At 45.0% G+C, this 27,102-nt stretch overlaps 1 protein-coding gene across 1 annotated transcript in view; it reads right to left on the bottom strand.

Annotated features, from left to right (window-relative positions):
• LOC138302579 (F-box/LRR-repeat protein 2-like) overlaps window positions 1-27,102 on the bottom strand; it is a 473,996-nt gene that overhangs the window by 220,318 nt on the left and 226,576 nt on the right. The window lies entirely within an intron of this gene.

Raw genomic sequence — 27,102 nt, 5'->3', positions numbered from 1 at the left:
CAAAGTCCATTCCTTTCTGGTCAGCTGGATCCTCTACAAAGTTGTTGGGAGACAAGCTGTTCTGATGTCTGAGAAGCCCTTCCAAATCATAGATATATGGGAAGCAGGATCCAAACCCTCCTTTTTCCCAGGTCGGCAGAAGCAGATTTCTCCTTCTTGTCTACTCCCAACCCCTGTGTATTATGAAGTTACAGGAATGGGAGCTTTTGTTGTAATAGTGATTTGCTAGTAGTGTTCCCTGTAGGGTGCGCCCATGTGCATATCTTAACTACTCCGAGCGTGCGATCTTTTTTGGGATGATGACACACTTTACAAATCACTTGCGAGAACTTTTGCTGCTGCTGCTGCCTTTTAAAATGTGAGCAGTGTCGAAAAAGCATAACTTGCTTGGAAGAGCACAAGGGGCAGTAGTGACAATCTTGGCTGAAAAAAGCAGACTACTGTGGAAGAGAAGAGAACAAGCATCAAATTCTTTTTTTTAAACAGGGGGTCAGGCTTGCAGAGGGTCACAGGCTGTGCATGCTGTGGCTGCCACACATGCCGTTTGCTGCACTAATTTCGGAGGAAGGAAGCAGTGGTTGAAGGACTTCACAGGCAGTCGTGCCTTGCAGATTAATGTACTTCTAAAGGCCATCCACTAACCTATATTGTTCAACACCCAAGGGCATGACGTGTGGCAAAGTGATAATGTTTTGTTTCAAGTCTGCTAAAGCTCATCTGTATTCAAAAGACAAACACACAAGAACTCGTAGGTACTTTATTCTTTTAAAGAAATCCTTTCTGACCCTGTCCCAGGCATGTTAGGTCATTACGTGCCCCCTGTGCGTCATCACCATTAAGATCAGTCATTCTCTACCGCTTCTTTGCGTGTGTGTGCCCTGCCAAGACCAGGTCTCTGCAATTGCTGCTCTGGCCTCCTGTGAAGCATGACTGCAGGCAGCCATAAATGAATGCAAACAATGCTAGGTAAAACAGTTACACCATTGTCTTATTCATTTATAAATGTGCAATGCGCTCTTCACTTATAGCTGATTTGTTCATGCCTATGAGATTAATTTTCCACCTCGGTCACACCAATACACAAGGGCACACCCTCTACAGTCACACATGTTCCAGTGCAAAATAGACACAAATCAGTAGTCACTTGTTCGTCACAACAACCTTCTTACCTCATAGCCTCACAGCCGACAAGCCAGCCAGCAACTATAACCTAGAAAGACAATAACCTCGTCACTTTCATCATACCCATCCTGCACCACCACCGGAACTGCCCTTCATGGCTGGAAAAGCATCACAGAAGAGGAGTGGGATTCTTCCGTCTCTGCACACTGGCCCAAGCACACTTGCAACTTGCTGAAAGCTATCAAGGACCTTAACAGCTGGATCACCGCATGCACCAACACCCTGCCTCCCCTCAAGCACAACCAAATGGCAAAAGCCCAGCCACAGGGCAGCTGGTACAAAGAAGAACTCAAGCTGATAATAGTATTGGAAGTTCTTCAAATACCCTAAAAATCTTCCAGTTTGTTATTGTTGCCAGCTTAAATTGAACTGGAGGGCTGGAAACACCCTACTATGGGACAATCTTGAGCAGTCTGTAGTTACCTCTTTTGGAGGTATCATCAGGATTTTAGACCTAAGTAACTATTGTCAGAAATTGGTGTTAAGGACCTTAATGTGTTGTCTGCAGTTCAAACCTTATTTGAGATACTCTCTAAAATTTGAACCTGAACAACATTTGTCAGCATTTGATGTTTACATCATCTTCAGTAGTTGGCCCAGGACAAACAATAACTGTATTGCCAGCTTCACTCCAGTGAAGGAACTGTTTCTTCACTGAGCAGTGGTTGCAGCTTCATGATGACATCCTGTTTGATAGGACTTTTCAGAGATACAGAATCTTGCTCCAGAATGCTCTAAGATGGAATACATGTCTGTTTATAGTATTGAAAGTTCATTAATTGCAGATTTGAACACTGATGAGATAACTCTGTCCATCCTTTCCAGGGTCTCAACTCAGAGCCCTTTCTTCCTATCCCACCTCATTTCCGTCAACCTTGCTCCAAGAAAATAAACACATTCCAACTCATCAGTAGGCCTAGAAATCTCAGGATCTGAGGTAAGAGAATTTTCTGACCCTTATGCCAAGTACCACGTGCATCTTATCTGCCAAGTCAGGACCTAACTGTTTGTCAATATTTGCAGGTTGTACTCCCTGAAGTTCACTTCCTAACTCCCTCCATCTTTCTCTTGTGGTTTGCCACTGTTTTGTTTGTGGGTACAGCATCATGGTAAAGGTGGTGTTGGCTACCCTTCTGCACCTGCATAAGTATCCAAATTTACAGACATCTGTACAGACCACAGAAAGTGATGGTCCCATGTGTGCAAATTGTAACTGTGGGGAAGTGTATGTAGTAGTTACACAACTTTCAAAATAAGACAGTGCCAAAGGAAAACAAAATGCAGTGCTTTTAACAGGTGAGTAGATGTGTGAGTGGTGGGATGCTGACGTAGAGGGTATGAAAGGAAGTATGTGCAGGAGAGAGTGAAAAGATGGTGCTGAAGAGGAAAAAGTTGATGTGTGAGATTTGTATGTGTGGAGGATTTCATGAAGATGTGGGAAGAAAAGGGGCGTAAGTGTCTAACAAAGTGAGAAAATGCAGAGAAAACTGGTGTGAAGGTCAGACATTTTCAGTTCAAAATCATAGTTACTCATCTACTTGTTATAACTAACAGGCAAAGCAAATAGGTCTGGCCTTTTTTAGGTGTAGTTCATTTGTTGTGTTATGTCTTGAAGTAGTAACAGAAATCTTAGAGGCAACCAAGTACTGGTTAGGTTGGCAGCTGTGTAAAACACTGGATTCTGGATCACATGTTTTCAGCCTCATCTCTCAGAAATTAATCTTAGTTACAAACCTTTGGCCATGCACCTTTTAGAGATCCCTCACCAATTTCAGTCTACCTAAAGCACTGCAGCATATGTGCAATACTGTAAGGACTCCATCTGAAATGGCACTGCAGACAATGGAACCTCAGCGTTTTCTGTAGCCTCACTGAAGGGCCAAGCTCAGTGTGTGCGCGTCTTCTGAATTACTCCTCCCATGTAAATTGTATAAGGGAGACTGGTTCAAACACTCTCTACATACTGATGGTGAGAAAGTAGAACGAACAGTGCTCCAATTGAGAATGTTCAGCAAAATCGTATAATGGCTCACCCTTTGGAGTTCCCTCCTTTCTAAACCTTGGGTGTATGTGCCTCTGTGAACAATCAATTTATGTTACGGTGTGTGTATCTACAATGCAAAACTGCCTCAAGACCCTATTTTATGGTGCTGTATGTATATAGGTGCACCTTTTCACTCTTCTTATAAATCAAAGTTTGCAGTCGTATTTGCTATTGATTTTTGTAGCTGCACTTGCATGCATTGTTGGTTTCTTGGTGCACATACCCTTGGCTGCAGTGCACAGAGACCTTACACTGCCACACAAGAGGAATGAAATTAGAGAGAACATTGATTGCTAGTGATTGGTCATGAAATACAAGACCATCCCAAGAAAGTTTCCACATTCAATGTCACCTTCCTTAGCATCACTTCCTGCAACATTACTGCAGAATGACACTAGAAGGCAATGGTCTACAGGGCCTACTCATGTCTGGATTATTATAATGAGGGACCTCTGTCTTCATAACAGTAGAGAACCTCCCAATATTGATTTCTGTGGCTGGGTCACCCACTGAGGTGCCAAGATCCAGCCGGGCTATAGGAAAGTTGGCATTAAAGACAGGCTTATACCAAAGCCCTGACGTAGTATAAAGAGGCTACTATTAGATTTCTTTTCCGGCCTTTATGTGGGCATCTGATACAACTATTCTCTCCCTTCTTTCTTGTGGAGATGAGAGATCCTAAAATTACATGCCCACTGTCTTCCTGCCAGGAATCTTCCAGTAGGCCATTTATTTCCTAGGAGGTCCATTCACATTATCTCTCTCTTGACTGGTGGAAATAATTATGGTGACTCTGGGGGTACTTGGAATACCCATCTTGGAGGCTGTCTAGGAACAGGCAGAGATTAATAACTTTTATAGATCTCATCTTGGGAGTAAATGTGTGAAACATCTACGTTCATCACTGAGCTACATTTTGACAACTACCAAATATAATGAATGTGGATTTCATATGCCTTTCCTAAGCCCAGTTAAGATACAGTATGCGTACAGCATGCTTTTATAAACAATAAATAGGCTGCTATAGCCAATGCACCAAACGGTGCTATTGAATTATTTTTACACATATACCATCTTCATATTTAGTGTGCCTTTCTTCAGCACTTTGTGTAATTGAGACAGGATGAGCTGGCATTTCTTGATTGGGATGGCATCCCTGTTCTGTTTAGTACAGCAGGAGAATGCATTGTTTCTCTTTCCTGGTCCCCGTTGTATTAGCTCATCTAGGTGTAGGGCTAAGTTTGATTTTATATATTTTTCTTCCTTAGAAGGGGCATTATAGCTCTTTATAGAAATCATTGGTTTGGCTGCCCTTCCACATACTCACAGATAACCCCCAGCATTGCATTGTATCGTATTATTGTGGGCCGTTTTCAGATACACTTGGAAAAACATATTCCTACTTCCTATTTGAGAGCATGATTTGTTTTATTTATTGCAGCACATTTTGAAATACACATGTTCTCACTAACAGGCATGCCTGATTTGCCTAATATAATATTACAATGACATCTGCACGTGATCTGGTATTCCATACTGTGTGCATTCCTCTTGCTGGGGAGTGCTACAAAGCCCCATGCTTGATATTGAGAACAGTTTCTGCATCCCCTTGGGCATGCATATCCTCTCATAGAGACTTTGATGAGGTTGAGTATACTACTGAATTTCCTGGAATAAAACACACTCAGGAGATAATTTATTGCTGTTGAGATGGACGGGCAACGCACTAGGATGGTAGAGGCCCTACTCCACCAGTCCCAGAGAGACCTCCCCCCAGTGCTTTGTTTGTGAAATGATAAGTGCCAGGGCCCTTGTCAGAAGGCCATAGCAGCTTGCTTTGCCCATTGTCATTGCCAGTGCTGCCAATGATGGTACCTACACAACTACAAACAACCACACTCCTCCAAGTGTGGCAGTTCAGGCTGTTCAAGGGCCCCAAAGCTATAAGAACGGCTTGGGTGGCAGGTATTAGTTGTTTTAATGTATTTTGAATGATAAAACAACTGTTGTTTTACTAATCTCTAAATGATACAGCTGTCATACGTGCCGGTGTTGACAGCTGAATACCGGTGCCGGCCACTGGAAACCACTGGCTCATATTAAGCACAGCTTACCCCATAGCTAAACACCGATGCCATATGAGATGGGACTGTTAAACAGAAACATCTTCTGTTGATGTAGCTTGACATACTGGATGACATTTTTTGATTCTTCAAAGACAAACCCTCAAAACAAGGGCATGTTTCTGAAGAAAAAAACTATCTCTGACACTCAACATTTTTGGGGGAGAACCATGATGGCATTGCTTGCTTCTTCCAGCTTCAGATATTAACACCAGGGAACTGGCAGCTTGCAGAGACTGGCCTGTCTCAAAGGTGTGTACAAAAGCAGAGCAAGCTGAGACTCTGCTGTCAGAAACAAAGGTGGTGGTGGAGATGTCTCATTACCACTCTCCTCTAAATGAGCCTCTTAGTAGCAGAAAAAGACTGTGTGACTGAGACTCAAAGTATGTAACGAAAAGCAGGTTCTAGAGGAGGGTTTCTTGGTAAATTAAATATTATCATATATAATCTATAAGAGATGGGCAACCACCAGAGGCCATATTATTTATAGTGCTCCGGGGGCACAACGGGCGTGTGCACCCACTTTGTGCACTCCAGGGTAGATCGGTATTACAGAAAGAGCCATAGGCGCTTGTGCATCCCCTTCTGTAAGACTGATAGTGCTGGTGCACATGTAGCACCAGCGCTATCATGAAAGGGCATTCTTTCATTTGCATGGTGGCTCGGCCCCATGCAAATGAGGGAATCAGGTTGCCTCTATGCCCGCGCCATATTACCAACATGGGCACAGAGGCAGGTATTGCTTTAGTAGGCGCATTGAATGTGCACCAATAAGCCTCCTAAAGGCAGCTCTCTGGGGTCCGATAGACCCCCCTCAGGCATATTCCCGCAGAGAAACATCTTAATATTTCCTTGTTTCTTCCTGTTTCTATGTCGGCTGCATTCTCTAGCACACATATAAAGTGGAATATGCCTCTAAGTCAGCGTTTCCAAAATTGTGGTTTGTGACTCACTGGTGGGTTGCCAGCTGATTTCTGGTGGGTCACAAAAAGCAATAGATAAAGAAGCCTGTACTTTTTGAATTTATCTTGTCACATTTGCTGCTTAAAAAACAGGGTAAAATGTCAGGCTATGTCTTTTGACAAATTGCTACTCATTCTTTTAACATGGGGGTTAGTTCTCACTTTTCTTTCTATCACTGCAAACTGAGAGGAATTTTTGAAGTAAACTATGTGATGATTTTGCTGGGGTACAGGGAGTGTGAAAGGAATGACAACCAACAAAATGTAAATAACTTTACACATATTTCAGAATATATCAGCAGTAAGGAAAGCAAAAATGAGGCACAGTTATATGTAACTGTGAAGTGTGATGAAACAAAGATTTTTATAGGATCAATACAAAACAATATTAAATATCCACTGAACTCTGATTGCCACATGGTTTAATGTGTGTGTTTTAAAGTTTTATCAGTAAAACTGCATGTTTTTGCAAATGTAGAGGTCATTTTAATGTAAAATCTACTATCTGTAAATGACACTGCACTAGTGCATAATGCTTTAGTAATATATTTGAACACTGCGCTCCACAGTGCACCACCAGCTTCATACTACTTCATTACCAATCTCATGCTAAATGCATTTGGTACACTTTGAGTGAAGCTAGCATTTTTCACATTCCCTATGACTTCAGTGATGTAACATTGATTTCAGCACCACCACTGTGAAAATTGTTTCAGTACAACTGGTTCAAAGGGACTGAACTATGGGCCTGATTTATTTTTTAGAGGGGTTACTCCATCACAAACATCACCAATATCTCATCAGCCTTAGTCCAAAAGACACCAGGGGGCTTAACTTTAACACAGAAATGATATGAGCCTCATCCCATACCCTGCTGCAGACTTTGCTTTTGCAATTTGATAAAATCACTGGTATCAACACTAAGATTTTACAAAAGCTGTGTGATTTTAGTGGGCAGATGCCACAGGACAATTTGTCATTCTAAAAAATTAGGTTTTGATTCTAAAATGTTTGGAAAGCACTGCTCAATGATGGGTTTTGTACAGAGAAGTATAAAAACAGTCCTGCCAAGAACGCAGGCATCCTTGCACCATGGCTATTTAGAGAAAATCACACTTCTGTAGACTTATTTGTGCACCATCCTCTCATTTCATCATTTAATCCTCAAGAATTTTCAGACTTTACATTCTAATTTAAAAATCCAAAACTATCCTCTTACTCAAGAATGCTGTCTCTTTGACTCTGCAGTTTGGACTACAAGAAGCGTACTCAATGCTATGCCATGTTATGTTATCAATACTGGAAAAGTACTCACCTTATCCTCTTGATGCTGTGGGTTATCTGGATTCCTTCTTACCACTGCTCTAGGTAGTCTCAGAATCATCCAGGTGGTGTTGAAGGTCGTGAGCAGCTGATGTAACCTGAGTGTGGTTTAATATATTGGCGGTGCTACAAACATTGTGTGTTTGTTTGCTTCAGCTGCTAGCATGTAGTTGTGATATGTATATCTGACATCATTGACCATTTGGTCTATTAGATCTTGGATCAAGCAAACTTCCCGGTGTTTAGACCCTTGTTCAAAAGTGCTGAAGTTGGGCGTGTATGCCTCTTGGATGTTGGGTTGAGTGTTGTGGTTGTTTCAGGTAAAGCTGCACGGGATACCCAACAGGCGTTGTTTAGGCACCTGCAGGGTAAATCAGAGAGCTAGAGATATGTAGGCTCGCTTTTGAGAGCAGCGCATTTCTAGTGGACTATGGTGTTATGCTCATGCTCACTTAGGGTGGGATCACAGAGGTCAAGAATGAATAGCAATGTAAAAATAACAAATGTGCATAAAGAGATTGATGCCATGTACTTGTAACTTGGAGGCAGCCTCTTGTATTGAAAACAACACATTATCACATCTTTGGCACTGTGATGGTTGCAGAGTAAAGGATGGGGGCATGCATGAAATGTAGTGCGGGTGCAGTTGAAGGCTTCTTATTGGATGTGCGGGTCTTTTCTATTTGGCTTCATGTGTGAGAGAAATAACGAAGCGAAAGTGCATGAACGAGCGAAATAGGAGGTATAACAGAAGAGACGGTGGTGTAGGCCTGGGGCAACATGATGGTACATCGTTTAGGATTGGTTAAACATTTTGTAAAGCCCCTCTTAATCCATTTTGCAGCAAGGAGGAACAGGAAAGAGAATATAAAAACATGGAGGGGAAAAGGGAACAGATGGATATATGTTGTTATTGGCTTGGAAGGACGTAGTGCTGCCAAGTTAGCACATCGGACTTCTACAGAAAGCAGCTAGACGATGGGGAAAAAGGAGGATAGGTGAAATATAACAAAGGTAAGCGGTGGAAGGATGGGACGTGAAAGAGAGATGGTAAAGATGCTGTGTTAACCCAATAGGCACCTACTTCCAATAATGTAATATAAGGATACTAGATGAGCATCAATTTTGAGAGCCTGAGATAGTGGCTGATAGCCTTTTTTGTAATTATTGGTAATTTAAAAAAAAATGTTTGGTTACGTATAGTCTATAGCTGGGTCAAGGCACGGTATAGGGCTTTTCACTTGGTGGATATTTTTTTTTATGCATATTTTCTGTTTTCTGCATCTGAATCAGTTGGATTGGGATTTGTGTTACTCCGGTTCCTTTTTAGAGTCGAGTGCTGTAGCCTGCTGTAATCTCTCTGTGGGCTTTTAACCACGCCCACTGCACGCCCATTAGTTTTGTTGGTTCATGGGCTTGCCTTTTAAAAATCACTTGCTTTCATTTGTGAAAGGCATTCATACGTCATGCCTTTTCTGGTATTTAGGATTACATGGTGCGGCACACCTAACAGAAACTAATTATGAATGATCCGTAGAAAATTAAACACATTCAAGTATCAACTTTTAATACCAATTCAAAAAGTCCATTCTCAGTGCTTTAAATAATTGTTCCTCATATGTATAAACATGTCTCCAAAATGGTACAACTCAAGCCAACACGTGTTTCGTCTTGGGAAAACTCCAAATCGATCCCAAACGACTTCTTCAGGGCTCTTAATTTTCAAAAGGTTGACCAAACTTCAACCATCCTCAAACAGAATCCACGAGAAATCAATCAATAGGTAAGTAATGATCTTCTATCATCACAGGATTTATATACTCCAATGTACGGTTTATAACATCAATGTCGGTAACGGGTCCGTGAATCAGTAAATGTCCGATACATCAGCCTTTATTAGGCCTCCAGATAAAGATTGCAGGTGAATGTTGCAGCCTTTATCTCATTCTCATTGCTCGTCCTCTGCTACACTTCCAGCAGGAACAAAATGTTGGGTTAGACCTGCCTTTCCAGTTTACTACAAATATCGAATATATGCCACCCACCTATCCACCCTCTTTTGTCTCCTGCTGGGCAGCCCGTGCGCTGCTTCCTATTGCTGCAGTAGTGCTGTATAGGCTTGTGGAGAACTAGGACGGTAGCGATAGGGTCCTGCTAACAATCAAACAAGATGAGCAGCATCCCTGCTGGGGCCTACTACCTGAGGCAGGAGCACCTAACCCCCCCGAACGCACTGAGAATGGACTTTTTGAATTGGTATTAAAAGTTGATACTTGAATGTGTTTAATTTTCTACGGATCATTCATAATTAGTTTCTGTTAGGTGTGCCGCACCATGTAATCCTGTTTGTTGGGTTGTTCTAACCTATAAGGGATGGGGGTGTTCCCTTGTGCAGGCACCTGTGTTGTCCTTGTTTCCATGTTTACTTGATCTGAAGTTTATGCTATTTTTTGATCCTGAGCGCCTATGTAACCCCAATTTTTCACCCCATTAGCAATTTTTCATTTTCTGGTATTTAGCCCTCCTCGAGCACACGGACCAACTACTGAAAACATACGAGGCTCCATGGCTTCTGGGCTACTTTTTTTTATTTATTTCCACTGCAACATGATCTCATTGGGCAGTAGTCGAGTACTTTGAAAGACATTGACCCCATTACATGGATAATTGCACTTTAGCTGATACATTTGATGGAGAGCGAACTTCTGTTTCCTTTTGTTTATTCCTTCATGCTCATGGCGTTGCACTTTAAATCGGCTCGCTTATGTAAAACTGTATTACTTTTCATTTTCAATTTATGTGGCAGTAAAAGATGGGTTAGGACTTTACAACGCTAATAGCTCTAAGTCGAGCAAATGCAAGACCCATTCCATTGCAAATGCTTGTTGCTCGTTACGGTTTTAATTGGTTACATTTAGGCAGAACAATTTGTTGTATGCATGTATGTGGATTATGACTGAAAGGGTGATACAGCTTACCACTCAAAGTTTGGTAGATGGCTTCCGTCGGACCATCCACAAAACTTTTCACATTTTTACAAAAAACTAATGCCCCTCACACCCTGGGATCTTTCTCCTAGAGGGTGAGGGCTTTTATGGTTGTTTTCCTGTCTTTCACTGGTTTTTCCGAGTGCGTATTAACAGGAAAAAACAGACATTGCAATATTCACTCTAAATAAAGTAGGCAATGTAATCTCCTTCCTCTGATGGCCCCTATTCTGCCATCAGGGGAAGAATTATGTTGATGGAGCCAACGGGGCTCTGTCGACAGAATACGTAAGGTCCACCTGTCTCTAAATGAGGTAGGTGGACTGAGGGTTTGGTGGACAGTGTACTCTGTTGTATTCGTCTTACCCTGCCCGCTAAACTCTAATTCAGGCCATTAGTGTATATTGTGTTTCCACAGGAGTTCTCTGGATTTCTCGCTAACTACCCAATATAGTGGCATCAGAATGGTAGAGAGGCTTGTAGGCTTCAGTGATAATCAAGAGTGGACACACGTGTTCTCACACAGAATACCGACTTCACATCCCAAGGTTCTAGGGGCTATTGTTTATGTATTGATTGCTGGCACACACATAGTAACATAAAAATAAACATGGCAAAAACGCTGGAAATTATTCCATATATCTGTTCATGGTCACCACATCTACAGTTCTATTCTAATTTCTTGCACTTTTGAGTTAAAGAAGATACTCGCAACTTGATAAAAAAGACTAACACCAGTTGATCCAGTCCATCCTTTTACATAGACCAAAGGGAAAAGTGAAATGTTGACTAGGTGCACACTTCATTTGCAACAGTAAGCAGACTGCTTCACTGGTTGTCATCGCCATCTTGGAAAAAAACACCTTCAGCAGGAAGACGCACACTACTGGTTTAACTCTGTGTAAGCTTCCATGTAGATATGAAGAATTTTACACTGCTGGTCACCTCAAGCAAGAGATGTGTGTGCTGTTTCCCCAGCAGTATGCAGGCAGTGCTTAAAGAATAAGTTACTTACCTTCGGTAGCGCTTTTTCTGTTGGATACATTAACTACCTGTGGATTCCTCACCTAAAGAATTCTCCCCTCGCGCCAGCCTCAACAGAAATTTCTTCTAGCTCTGCAAGTCGACGATGACGTCACAATTGCCCGACTCCACGTGACGCGCATGACGTCATCTAGGCAATAAGAAGCCCTCGTCGACGTGCAGACATCAGTTATCACCATTTTTTACGTGCCTTAGAGGCGAACAGGTGAACATTGACCTTGAAGAGAAAATAATCACATCAAAAGAAGTGAAAACGCAACATTTATTACAATCAAAATAATAAGAAACTAACAGCAATACTGTTCCATATGAAGCCAAATATGGCAGTCAAATTCAATCATGGATACTTGAATTATCAAAACCAGAGAAAGAAATACATATATACATGCTATAACTATATACATAAAGCAGGCATATATATCTATATATATGTATATATATATACACAAGACAATGGCGCTCACCCACGGATTTCGTGGAACGACCAGTCAGGCAACGGGGAGGCGGGTGGTACCGTGAGGAATCCACAGGTAGTTAATGTATCCACCAGAAAAAGCGCTACCGAAGGTAAGTAACTTATTCTTCTGATGGATACACCTACCTGTGAATTCCTCACCTAAAGAATAGAGTCCCAAAGCAGTACTACCTCCGGAGGTGGGTGCCTGAATGGTCAAACCAAGAAATCCTGCAGCAGCGAGCGAGCAAAATGGCCATCCCTCCTAATCTCAGAATCCAAACAATAATGTTTGACAAAAGTATGGAGGGATGCCCAAGATGCCCAACTTGCAGATGTCAACCACAGGAACACCCCTAGCTAAAGCCGAAGAAGCAGCCTTAGCTCTGGTGGAATGAGCACGAAGCCCCACAGGTGGTTCTTTCTTAGCTAAGGAATAACAAAGCTTGATACAGAGAATGACCCACCTGGATAGCGTTCTCTTGTGGACTGCTCTGCCTTTCCTCTTCCCCACGCATCCAATGAAGAGCTGATCATCTTGCCTGAACTCCCTCGTCCTGTCGCCAAAGAAGCTCAATGCTCTTCGTGGATCCAGTCGGTGGAGCCTCTCTTCCTCCTTGGATGGATGAGGCGGAGGGTAAAAGGAAGAGAGAGTAATAGACTGCCCCAAGTGAAAGGGTGTAACAACCTTCGGGAGGAAAGCCGCCTTGGTCCTTAACACCACTTTGTCTCTAAAGAAGGAAAGCTATGGAGACTCTACACTGAGAGCCTGAAGCTCACTGACTCTTCTGGCCTATGTTATGGCCACCAGAAATACAGTCTTAAGAACCAGCAAACGCAAAGCACAAGAATGCATTGGTTCAAATGTCGAGCCCATTAGGAATGTTAATACCAAGTTAAGGTCCCACTGTGGCATAACAAACGGTGTGGGCGGAAACCTATTAGTGAGACCCTTAACAAACCTCAAAACAAGTGGAGATTTAAACAAGGAAGGTTGATCTGGGAGGCACAGAAAAGCCGACAGTGCTGATAAATAGCCCTTAACTGTGGCAACTGCACAACCCTTCTGTGCCAAGGAAAGAGCAAATAAGGGATCAATTCGGTTCTCTCCACACTAGCGTACAAATATAGCCCATCTACTTGCATAGATCGATTTGGTGGAGTGTTGCCTGGCCCATAAAATAACATCCACCACTTCCTGTGGGAGAGAAAAAGCACTCAGATTGCCCCGTTCAATCTCCAGGCATAAAGGTGCAGACTCTGGAGGTGGGGGTGTAAAATCTGCCCCTGCGACTGTGAGAGGAGGTCTACCCTGTAAGGTAGATGGAGCGGAGGGCACAGAGAGAGTTGGAGAAGGTCTGTGTACCACACCCTTCTTGGCCAATCTGGGGCTATCAAGATGACCTGGGCCCGGTCTTGGCGGATCTTCCTCAGAACTCGAGGAATCAGGGGTATGGGAGGAAACGCGTAAAGCAACTGACCCTTCCAGGACATCTGAAACGCGTCCCCCAAAGCTCCTTGCACCGGATACTGGAGGCTGCAAAATAACAGGCACTGCACGTTCTCCTGAGTAGCAAACAGATCTATCTGCGGACACCCCCACATCTGGAAGATGTAAAGAACCAGATCCAGATGAAGACGCCACTCGTGGTCGACCGAGCTGCGTCGACTGAGAACATCCGCACGTACATTCAGAACTCCGGCCAAATGATTTGCTACCAAGCAAATCTTGTGGTCCTAAAGCCAGGACCAGAGTCGAAGAGCTTCTCTGGAAAGAAGGTATGACCCCACTCCTCCCTGCTTGTTTATATACCACATTGCGGTAGTGTTGTCCGTCAGGACCTGGACTGACTGTCCGCGAATGGAAGGGAGAAAGGCCTTGAGAGCCAGATGTACCGCCCGCAATTCCAACAGATTGATGTGAAACCTCTGTTCCACTGGAGACCAAAGGCCTTTGACCTCCAGGTCCCCCAGATGAGCTCCCCACCCTAGAGTGGAAGCATCCGTTACAACTGTGGCCACCGGCAGAGGCAGCGAGAATGGCCTTCCTTGCAACAGGTTGCTGATCGTAGCCCAAAACTGAAGATCCACCGCAGTGTCTCTGGAGATCATGATCGAATCCTCGAGATCCCCTTTGTGCTGAAACCACTGCCTGCGGACGCACCACTGAAGAGCCCTCATGTGCCAGCGTGCATGAGTGATCAGCAGTATGCAAGAAGCAAACAGACCGAGCAGACGAAGGACCTTGAGGACTGGAACTACCGCTCCATTTCGAAACATCGGAATCAACGCCTGAATGTCCTGAACCCGCTGGGGCGGAGGAAAGGCCCGATTCAATGTTGTGTCTAGTACTGCCCCTATGAACAGGAGGCGTTGAGAGGGCTCAGGTGAGATTTGGGCACATTGATTGAAAAACCCAGGTCGAACAACAACTGAGTTGTGGACTGCAGGTGACGCCGCACGAGCTCTGGAGTCTTGGCTTTGATCAACCAATCGTCCAGAAAGGGAAACACCGCTATCCCTCTTCTTCTGAGCTCTGCCGCTACCACTGCCATCACCTTTGTGAAGACTCGAGGTGCTGAAGTAAGACCAAACGGGAGGACCGCAAACTGATAATGCTGCGACCCCACCACAAACCGGAGATACTTCCTGTGCAATTTGAGGATCGGGATATGGAAGTACTCATCCTGCAAATCGACAGACACCATCCAATCTCCTTCTTTCAACGGCAAAAGAACCTGTGAAAGGGTCAGCATTTTGAACTTTTCCTGCCTGAGGAACCAATTCAAAATCCTCAAGTCCAGAATTGGTCTCAACCGACCATCCTCTTTGGGGATCAGGAAGTATCTTGAATAACAGCCCTGACCCCTCTCCTGCTCCCGAACCAACTCCACTGCGCCTTTTGACAATAGGGATAACACGTCCTGTTGCAGTAACAGAAGAGGGTCTTACGAACAGGATGGGCGGGGAGGGAAGGGAGGAGGGAACTCCTGAAAGGGAAGAGCGTACCCCTTCTTCACAGTGTCGATGACCCAAGAGTCTGATGTTATAAACTCCCACATTGGAAGAAATTGGGCAAGTCTCCCCCCTACCGGAGACATGTGAACAGGGAGTGGTGGAGGACTAAGGCTGCTTTCCCTGCTGCACCCCTCCTAAGGAAGAGGACGAGGCAGAGTGCTGCTGGGTGGCTCCTCTTGTACGTACACTGCCCCTACCCCTGAAAGATCTGTAAGGCAGGGAGCCTGCTGATTGTTGTGGTGCCTGGAACCTGCCACAAAAGGAGGAGCCACGTCCAAAACCCCTAAACTTCCTCTATGACCTAAAGGTAGAGGAAGTGGCTGCCTGAAGTCCCAAAGACCTCGCTGTGGCTCTGCTCTCTTTGAAACGTTCAAGAGCAGAATCTGCTTTTGTCCCAAAGAGTTTTTCCCCGTCAAAAGGTAGGTCCAGAAGAGTTGCTTGCACATCCGAGGAGAAGCCTGATGAACGCAGCCAAGCCTGACGCCTCAACACTATGGATGTACTCATAGCCCTTGTCACGGAGTCTGAGGTGTCCAACCCAGACTCAGTCACCTGGGTCGCCGCCGCCTGAGCGTCCGTTAACAAATGCAACACCTCTTGTGGCAAGTTAGGATGACCTTTCGCTTCCTCCATAAGGGCATGAATGTAACGCCCCAAAATACAAGTTGCATTGGTCGACTTCAAGGCCATACTACATGAAGAAAAGGCCTTCTTTGCTGCATGGTCCATTTTCCTCGACTCCCTGTCCGCAGGGATCCCGGGGAATGAACCAGGGGCTGACCGGGAGGAACACGATGCCTGAACAACCAAACTCTCCGGAGTTGGTTGTTTGGAGAGGAAGTCCGGGTCACCTGGAGCCGTATGATAGCGCCTCGCTACCGCCCTGTTGACAGCTGTAGAAGTCATTGGCTTTCTCCAAATGTCCTTGATGGGGTCCAGGAGAGCCTCATTGAAGGGCAAGAGAGGCTCTGCCACTACTGAAGCCGGATGAAGCACTTCAGTCAAAAGGTTCCTTTTCACCTCAGCAGCCGGAAGAGGAAGATCTAAAAAGTCTGCAGCCTTCCTTGTTACTGCATGAAAAGATGCAGCCTCTTCGGTATACTCCCCAGGGGAAGCCAAATCCCATTCAGGAGAAGTGTCAATGCCACTTGCAGTGTCCAGGTCCTGAAAATCACCTGAAGGCTCCAAGATTTCTCCTTCCTCCAGATGCTGTCTGCTATATTCCTCCTCCTCCAGGAGGCGTAAAGCTAATCTTCTGGACCGGAGCCTAGATTCGAGTCCCGGCGTCGATAAGGCGTCGGCCGACACCGAAGATGTTCGCCGGTGCCGCTCTTCGGATCCATCTGATGCCGGACCCTCCGGCGCCACAGGCAACTTGACTGTGGACAGGATCCATGGAGAATCCACTGGTGCCGGAGTAGCTGACGTTGTAGGCGTCACAGGTCTCCTGGGCGACGCCAAGGGCATCGGCGCCGCAGCGGCTCCAGAAGGCAGAAATAGCATGAAGGGTGTCGGCTTGTAAGGAGCCGGAGCACCCAAATTAAAAGCCAAAGGGCCTGACGGACCTGCATGCCCTCCACCAGGCGCCATGGTGGAAAAGATATTGAACATAGCATTTAAAAATGCAGCAGGATCCGTACCCGGCGCTGGGAAAGCTGAATATGCTTACGGAGTCGGCGCCGGCATAGAAGCCGATGATGGACCAGGCATCTCCTGCCCCGGAGAAGCCACCGGTTCTTGAAGAGGCTCGACTTCAAACACTGACAAAGGTAAAGACAGAGAAGCCGGAGTTGTAGGAGGCGGAGAAGAGATGGTCGGGCTAATCTCCCACGTCGGACGGCACGGAGCTGATGGAGATCTGGATCTGCACCTGGACCGACCTCTACTCGATCGGCGCCGAGAGTCGTGACGACGCCGAGAGTCTCCATGGCGACGATGAGTCTTCGAAGATTTCGAAGAAGACTCTCTACGATGCCGCCTTTCCTTCCTCTTTTTGGAACGGGCTAGGAATAATTTAGCCTCTCTCTCTTTAAGCGCCTTAGGGTTCATGCGCTGGCAGGAACCTCATGACTCGACCTCATGGTCGGAGCTAAGGCACCATAAACAATTTTCATGGGGGTCAGTGACCAACATCCGACCCCCACACTGGTTACAAGGTTTAAAACCAGATTTTCTTGGCTGCGATATAGTAACTACAGATGCGCAACTGTAGCTCCCTGTTAGCCTCGAAGAAAAAACGTTTTTCGAAGGCACGGAAAAAAAGGGAACTGACATCTGACGTCTGCACGTCGACAAGGGCTTCTTATTGCCTATGCGTTGTCGCGTGGAGTCAGGCAATTGTGACGTCATCGTCGACGTGCAGAGCTAGAAGAAATTTCCATCGAGGCTGGCGCGAGGGGAGAATTCTTTAGGTGAGGAATCCACAGGTAGGTGTATCCATCAGAACTACACATTAGCAAAGCTTTTATAATGCCCCATTTCACGCATTCAAAGGTCAGCTTACACTGTTCAGCTTGTTTCCACCAATGTGCTCTAGTACAGGAGAAGTGATATTTGTCATGTGATCTCTGGTGGATTACACTGTTTAACCCACAATGCAGTTCAAGAGATTCTCCTCAATAAAGAAAGGAGGGCATCCTCTTCTCTTGGGTGTTGTGAGCTGAAATGGACCCTGAAATGTATTTAGTAAGGGTGTGAAATTCTTGTACAGCATAAATTGGGAACACATCCTCTCTTTGTAATGGTTTGAATGTAAAAGGTGTAGGGTGATGACATGGTCGTTGCAATGATGTTTACAATTGAAGTATTAGTGCATCAGTCCTCTGGTAGCAGTGCCACATTTTCTACTTTTTTGTGGCAACATAGCATCTAACTGGTGTCACTTGAGACAGCTGCCTGGCATACTGCCATTGCATGCTAACCTTCCCACCTAATTCAATTCATGGAGTGGATTAATTTCTCAGTTTAATGTGTGAAATGATTATACACATTTCTATTGCATGCACAGTATTGTCTATACTGTGATAAAGAGCACATTCCTTTGTGTTGGACCCAGTGAATTACTTGGGTGGCACAGAGAATTCATGAATGCAATCAAAACTAGATCACATGATGAACGCTAGTTCTCTGTAACTGGTCTAAATTGAAAACGCATTGTTCTTAAAAGAATAGAGACCACAAAATCCATTCAACAAATTGTTAGTAAGAGAACACACATACATACATACATTTCTCTTGCTAGAGGAGCTGAGGGACAATGAAATTATGGTTGCTTGAGGAAGAATGTGTGTCACAATATTTGGTAAAAGTACTGTTATTCAAAAAAGTTGTGGCTTATATTAACTTCTGGCGGTTGCAAATTGGCCATTTTAGTTAGGACCTAGTTTCCATTAAAAAAGCGTTTTTTGACTTGGCTTGATCTTTGGCACCGTTTAACGAATCTTCACAAAATGTTCCCAAAAAAAGTGTGCCCAAGGGCCTTGTGCATGAAACGTTTCAGGGTGATTGTAGGAAGTTGGCTCTTAATGCACTATTTCAAAGTAAGAAATAGCATGCACAGAGTCCAAGGGTTCCCCTTAGAGGTAAGATAGTGGCAAAAAGAGATAATTCTAATGCTCTATTTTGTGGTAGTGTGGTCGAGCAGTAGGCTTATCAGAGGGTAGTGTGAAGCATTTGTTGTACACACACAGGCAATAAATGAGGAACACACGCTCAAAGACAATTCCAGACCAATAGGTTTTTGTATAGAAAAATATCTTTTCTTAGTTTATTTTAATAACCACAGGTTCAAGATTTACAAGTAATACTTCAAATGAAAGGTATTTCAAGTAGGTACTTTAGGAACTTTGAATTAGCAAAATAGAATGTACTTTTTTCACAAAAATGGCAATAAGCTATTTTAAAACTAGACACTGCAATTTTCAACAGTTCCTGGGGGAGGTAAGTGTTTGTTAGTTTTGCAGGTAATTAAACCACCTACAGGGTTCAAAGTTGGGTCCAAAGTAGCCCACCGTTGGGGGTTCCGAGCAACCCCAAAGTTACCACACCAGCAGCTCAGGGCCGGTCAGGTGCAGAAGTCAAAGTGGTGCCCAAAACACATAGGCTTCAATAGAGAAGGGGGTGCCCCGGTTCCAGTTTGCCAGCAGGTAAGTACCCGCATCTTCGGAGGGCAGACCAGGGGGGTTTTGTAGGGCACCGGGGGGGACACAAGTCAGCACAAAAAGTACACCCTCAGCGGCACGGGACGGGGCGGCCGGGTGCAGAGTGCAAACAGGCATCAGGTTTGCAATGGAGTTCAATGGGAGACCCAGGGGTCTCTTCAGCGAAGCAGGCAGGCAAGGGGGGGGCTCCTCGGGGTAGCAACCACCTGGGCAAGGGAGAGGGCCACCTGGGGGTCGCTTCTGCACTGGAGGTCGGATCCTTCAGGTCCTGGGGGCTGCGGGTGCAGTGTCTTTACCAGGCGTCGGGTTCTTAGAAGCAGGCAGTCGCAGTCAGGGGGAGCCTCTGGATTCCCTCTGCAGGCGTCGCTGGGGGGGCTCAGAGGGGTAAACTCTGGCTACTTACAGGGTCGCAGTCGCCGGGGAGTCCTCCCTGTAGTGTTGTTTCTCCGCAGGTCGAGCCGGGGCGTCGGGTGCAGAGTGCAAAGTCTCACGCTTCCGGCGGGAAACGTGTTGTCTTTAAAAGTTGCTTCTTTGTTGCAAAGATGTTTCTTCTTTGGAGCAGAGCCGCTGTCCTAAGGAGTTCTTGGTCCTTTCAGATGCAGGTTAGTCCTCTGAGGCTTCAGAGGTCGCTGGTCCCTGTGGAACGCATCGCTGTTGCAATTTTTCTTGAAGTGGGGAGACAGGCCGGTAGAGCTGGGGCCAAAGCAGTTGGTGTCTCCGTCTTCTCTGCAGGGCTTTCAGGTCAGCAGTCCTTCTTCATCTTAGGTTGCAGGAATCTATCTCGCTAGGTTCTGGGAGCCCCTAAATACTCAATTTAGGGGTGTGTTTAGGTCTGGGGGTTAGTAGCCAATGGCTACTAGCCCTGAGGGTGGCTACACCCTCTTTGTGCCTCCTCCATGAAGGGAGGGGGGCACATCCCTAATCCTATTGGGGGAATCCTCCATCTGCAAGATGGAGGATTTCTTAAAGTCAGAGTCACCTCAGCTCAGGACACCTTAGGGGCTGTCCTGACTGGCCAGTGACTCCTCCTTGTTTTTCTCATTATCTCCTCCGGCCTTGCCGCCAAAAGTGGGGCCGTGGCCGGAGGGGGCGGGCATCTCCACTAGCTGGAGTGCCCTGGGGCGCTGTAACAAAGGGGGTGAGCCTTTGAGGCTCACCGCCTGGTGTTACAGTTCCTGCAGGGGGAGGTGAGAAGCACCTCCACCCAGTACAGGCTTTGTTACTAGCCACAGAGTGACAAAGGCACTCTCCCCATGTGGCCAGAAACATGTCTGGTGTGTGGCAGGCTGGCAAAACTAGTCAGCCCACACTGGAAGTCGGGTATGTTTTCAGGGGGCATCTCTAAGATGCCCTCTGGGGTGTATTTCACAATAAAATGTACACTGGCATCAGTGTGCATTTATTGTGCTGAGAAGTTTGATACCAAACTTCCCAGTTTTCAGTGTAGCCATTATGGTGCTGTAGAGTTCGTGTACGACAGACTCCCAGACCATATACTCTTATGGCTACCCTGCACTTACAGTGTCTAAGGTTTTGCTTAGACACTGTAGGGGCATAGGGCTCATGCACCTATGCCCTCACCTATGGTATAGTGCACCCTGCCTTAGGGCTGTAAGGCCTGCTAGAGGGGTGACTTATCTATGCCATAGGCAGTGTGAGGTTGGCATGGCACCCTGAGGGGAGTGCCATGTCGACTTAGTCATTTTCTCCCCACCAGCACACACAAGCTGGTAAGCAGTGTGCCTGTGCTGAGTGAGGGGTCTCCAGGGTGGCATAAGACATGCTGCAGCCCTTAGAGACCTTCCCTAGCATCAGGGCCCTTGGTACCAGGGGTACCAGTTACAAGGGACTTACCTGGTGGCCAGGGTGTGCCAATTGTGGAAACAAAGGTACAGTTTTAGGAAAAGAACACTGGTGCTGGGGCCTGGTTAGCAGGCCTCAGCACACTTTCAAATCATAACATGGCATCAGCAAAGGCATAAAGTCAGGGGGTAACCATGTCAAGGAGGCATTTCCTTACAGTGATCCATTAAGCAGGGGTCAAAAAAGTGTGTTTCCAATGTTAAATCCCAAAGGGATTTTGAACATGACTGCATCCCGAACAGTTGGATAGAATCTCACCAAATTTGGTAGGAAGGTAGCTATTGGTCCGGACAGAGTGTTAATGTTATTTGGTGCAAATCTGTGCAGTAGTTTTTGAAATATTAAAAGAAAAATAAATTTGTATACCTAGAGGCGTGGATCCTCCTCCAATCCTTCTGGGATGCTCTTGGGTCAAATGAAAAGAGCAGGAATGTGCAGTATCTACAAGATATGGTGCATTCCTGTCCTTTGCTCCTGTGCAGGTGCTCAACTGGCTGCCATGTGCCAACGCAGGCCCCCTTGCACCATGGTGCAATGGTGTCTGCATTGTGGGGATGATTGTTTTTGTGCAGAAAGGGACACCTTCATGCACAAAAACAATCACAAAATGTTGTTTTTCTCTTTCTATTTGTAGTGCAGAATGCAGAACACATAGAAAAAGGAATAAACGGGAGAAATAAATGTATTTCTCCTTGTTGCACTTCTCCTGGGGAGGCGTAGGCTTTTGACACAATCACAGGCTTAATAATCCTTGTGAGTCTGAGAACGCGTCAAAATCCATGGGTGTTGCGTGAAAACCCCCACCACAACACCCATGGAGCCCTTCTTTATTTCAGAGTTAGGCAATGCAGCGACTTGCACTGCGTTGCCTTACTCCATATCTGCAAGGTCATGTAAAGCCATGCAAAGTCACTCTGTGTGGCCTTGTAGATATGGGCCTTCAGCCTGCGCCATCGGCGCATCAAAAAAAGTGACTCACCGGTGGCACAAGCCGCTTGTAAATATGGCCCTTGGTTTTTAGTGCATCTTGTCAGATTGCGGTTGAGATGTGATGTGGCAGTATGAAGTGCTGCAGGTTGAGAAGGAGCAGAACAGTGTAGAGTTTTTGATTTTTTTTGTTTGGTATTTACTGTGGTGAACTGCATAAAGGAACATATTAATACCCCACAAACTCTTTATGGGCATTCTCCTAAGGCTTAGGCTTTTTATTGCTGGAGAGAGTATTTAACAGCCATTAGTGCCCGAATCTTGAAGAAATAACAATTAGTGTTAGGCTGACAATCCCTTACTTTTCAGGAGAGGACTGAGATGTTCTCGTGACTCAGGACCATTGCCAAACAAGGGCAACATAGGTGGTCGCCTAAAGCATCACCTTCAAGAGACATTGCCAGGACATCACCCGTGGGCTTCCCTGAGTAAAAGCAGTGATTTTACTTTTGTTGTATTCTGAATTGCTGTGTATCACTGCCTTTTGTTTATAGCTCATCCAAAATCAACTTTTATTATTTCTGGTACTCAAACACTTACCATTTTATATATTTGTTCAAAGGCCTTGTAATACCTCTCAAGAACTAATGTCTTCTTGCTACCGCAATTCATGTCTGTTTGAAATATTGCATTCATAAATGCAATTTGACCCAGTCTTACTTGTGACACCACCAGCCATGGTATTGGCACAAAGGTCCAGCAGGCCAAGTGCTGTTGGCTAAAAATACAGGACTGGCGGAAGGTGTCACACATAACATGAATGTTATTGTCAGCAATAACGTCGCTAAATACAAATATGAATCGAAACATTTCACAAACCTAAAGGTAGACACCAACCTCTCAGGTTCAACTAATATTGAAATGTTGATCCAGTGAGTTTAACAGGACAGTGTTAAAATATTCTTATCACTGTCCCAGAGATCTGCATACAGTTCCCAAGCTGTGGGTTCTCATACCAGTACAATAGCTCAGGGTGTTAAGGCAATAGTTACGGAGGTCTGTGTGTAGCTTTAAGTTTGCCTGTCCCAATCTCAAAAAGATAACTTAATGGTTTGAATGGCTGATGCAAAGGCCTCTGTTTAACCAAAAGTAAACTAATCATCTTTTGAAAAGAAAATGGTGGTTGAGCCCTGAACATGACAATCAGAGCTACATCCCAGCCCCCTTACATTGTGGTTGTGGTATCCTAGGCATTCATTTGCAGCCTGAGGCTTTACATCACAGCCCTTCCTCAAGTTCTAGAACTTCTGAGGGTTGTTAAGTAATCAGAATATGTATATCAAAATGTTAGGTGTTATAGAGTGTCAGTAGGAGCTCGGTATTAATGAGGATGAGGCTTCTATAGTATGTGTTACTCTAAGAAAACCTCTGCAGATAACCTTATGTGTCAAGAGACCTACTTTTACATTGGCGACAAGTGGATTTAAGGATCCTATTTTAAAGCCTCAACATCAACCTTGTTTATTGCATCCAGCTACTTATGAACCGTGAAGCTGTATTGTCCACCATCGTGAAGAGAACCTGAGTGCAGCAGTGTATTTGATAAACATTGAGACCTGAACACAGCAGAGTTTTCAGTTGCAGTTAAAGGGAGTACCTTAGTGGTAACATTTAGGGTGACTATTTGCGAATCAGAAACTAACAGAGTCCGCATGCATCTGCCAAGGATATATGCTGGTGAGTGTCAAAAGATACATGTTGGTAAGAAGGAGGCTACATGTTGGTGTACTAATTTATATTTTACTGTGGGCACCATAGAACGGTTATTACAAAATCAACTAGTTTTTTTTTATACAATTACAAGACGGAGCACTACCTGCTGTCATAGCTCAGCATTCAAGTACATTCTGTGGGGGCTTCCATGTGCTTTTCCCATGCTGGCTTCAACATGCTTCTCTGTACTGGCTTCCACATGCTTCTTTTACTTCTGACTTAGCTAGAATGCCCTCGCACTCGTGTCAGCCCTCGTTACCTTGACAGTGTCTTGTGGGCAATATCATCACATGCACATCCAGCAATTGCTTCATCTCGCATAACCAATGGGTTGTCAGGTCACCTGTGTGACCCAGCAGAAGAGCCATATTTTTTTCTTCTTAACAATTCTCGCACAATCAAGGAGGCACCAAGTCATGGTGCATGATCCAGCAGAGGATTCATTTAAAAAAAAGCTTGTACATTCAACAAAAGTCTAGTCATGGTGGGTGATTCAGCAGAGAAGCAAAATTATTATTTTTTAGTTTCTCATTGGAGTTTGTTTACCACTAATATTGGAACAATGACAGTAGTGGATAAATCACGATAAGAAGGAGGCAGGTGAGAGACTTGGAGTTGGCACATTTGAGTCATTCATGGAAGCAAAGGCAGTTCTTCTTCATTACTGAAGACCAAAACTGAACAAAGAACAAATTGTTTGGTCACAATAGCATGAATTTCAGTTGTTTTGTTTGTATTTTTATTTCATTTTCCACATATAGGGACTTGGGTATCAGATCAGATATCAGTGCACATCTGTGTGTGTGAAGAATGAGTAATAATACATTGTATTTAAAATATAAGTGTATATATAGCACAGCAGTCAGTATACAAAATGTTACTGTGCCACCTTTCTTTTTAACTTCACCTAGGAAACCTGCAATAGCATGGCAGAAAGGGGAAAACTGTTTAGTCACTATGCCAGAGTGTGTGGCACATCTTTAAGTGCAGAGCGGAAAACATAATTATTACTACACTGCCTTGGTTCAGAGGGACAAGAAGTATTTGAATGTTTTCCAGATTTAAATTTTGGCGATGCAAATGGGTTGAATGAGCATGAAATAAGTTATGTTTGCATTTTTTATCAAAATTAAGCCCTGTGAAGGAAATATATATTTTTGGGAGGAGGATGGAACGTGTGGGAGAGTCAGTTGAAGAATATATCTCGGGGTTGAGAAATCTAGCCTCAACTTGTAAATTTGATATTATCACAGATGAAAGACTGAGGGATCAATTTATGCTGGGTTGTATTCTAGACAAGGCAAGGGAGACCATATGACTAGCTTATGCACTGCTAGTGTACAAATTTGTGCAAGCAGTTCTGCGTTGTAATACTGAAATCGTCTGGGCTGCTGAAGCGGAGCAAAACATGTCCATTTGCATCCTAACTTGTTGTGATCACTGCTCGTCTCCATCAACACAGGCTCTATCAGATCTCGCAGCCTTCCATGTAGCATATGTGTAAGATGCTACTGGCCGATCCTCGAGTTCATCTTTGCCCTCTATCTTTAAAATATAACAAGAGGAACTGCAGAGCTGCATAGATCAGAACGTAGGGCCTGATTTAGATCTCGGCGGAGGGAATGCTTTGTCACAAAAGTGATGGATATCCAGTCCCCTCCATTACGATCCCCATAGGATATAATGGGATCATGATACAGCAGACGATATATCCGCCACTTTTGTGAAAGAATAACCCCCTTCTCCGAGATCTAAATCAGGCCCTAATTTCCAATCTATGCAGCTCTGCAGTTCCTTGTGTTATATTTTAAGAACAGAGAGCAAAGATAAACTCAATAATGTGGCTCAAAGGAGTATGAAATTCATGGTTGTTTCTGGAACAGCGGCACGTATCAGCTCTGGATCCAGAGGCCTTGAACAGGTGCAGCCCTTTGGTGAAGGACTGCACCAGTAAAGTTCCTAATCTAAACATAAGATATAAGGCTCTTTTCTCAAGGTCACACCCTCAAGCCTCGAGGTCACACCACACCCTTGACCCCGTCTTCTAGGCAGGAAACAACATCACCATCTCTCACACCGCCGAACACCACTGGACTGACCACTGATGCATCCATTTTGCTTGCATGAAGACCACTGCAGGCCACCACGTTCCCCTCCCCTCGTCAGAAACTGGAACAAAGTCCCCAAAGCCCAACTCACCGGCACACTCAGCCACTTCCCCAATGGATGACACAAACAACTCTGCACGCAACCAGCACTGCTGGATCACAGAATGTGCTAACACCACAGCCCCCCTCAGAAAACTCACCAGAAACCAACACTGTAAGAAACCTAGCTGGTTTACAACAGAACTCCAAGAGTCAAAACGCAACTGCAGACAAGTGGAACGAAAAATTGGAGAAACAGCAAAACAACTGCATACCAAACAGCCTACAAAGATGCAGTCACCATGCACCACTAGCGCATCAGAAGCTCCAGGAATGCTGCCATCCAAGAATGCATCAGCACCAACACACACAACAACAAGGAGCTATTTACCATAGTATAGAAATTCACAAACCTCGGAACAGACACTTCAGACACTCCCCGTCTCAAGATCTCTTTGACAACCTTGCTATCTTTTTCCACCAGAAAATCCAGGACATATACAAAGGATTCAAGAACCAAAACCAGCCCACCAGCATCACCATGGACCCCAGGCCGCACCAGACTCTGAACCATTGGACCCCTGTCTCCACAGAAGACACCTGCAAACTCATCAACTCCATCCATTCAGGGGCACTCTTGGACCAGTGCCCACATCACATCATCAACTTGGCCAGTGCCACCATTGCATCAGATCTTTACCCGACTATCAACAATTCCATCAAAACTGCCACCTTCCCATCTGACTGGAAGCATGCAGATATCAACTCGCTCCTAAAGAAATCCTCTGCCGACCCAAGGGAGATGAAGAAATACAGACCCATCTTTCTGCTCCCCTTCCCAGCCAAGGTAACAGAAAAGGCCATCAACATGCAACTCACAGAATTCCTTGAGTCGAATCACATCCTAGACCCCTCCCAGTCTGGATACAGGAGATTTCACAGCACCGAAACAGTTCTTCTTGCAGCCAGCGACGATATCTGCACCATACTGGACCACAGCAACACAGCTGCCCTCATCCTCCTCGACCTCTCCACCTTGTTCGACACAGTCTCCCACTCCACCCTTTTCACCATACTCCACAACACTGGCATCCA

Source organism: Pleurodeles waltl, chromosome 1_1 (genome assembly GCF_031143425.1).
Source record: "Pleurodeles waltl isolate 20211129_DDA chromosome 1_1, aPleWal1.hap1.20221129, whole genome shotgun sequence".
NCBI lineage: Eukaryota > Metazoa > Chordata > Amphibia > Caudata > Salamandridae > Pleurodeles > Pleurodeles waltl.
This window is presented reverse-complemented; position numbering and strand designations above follow the sequence as displayed.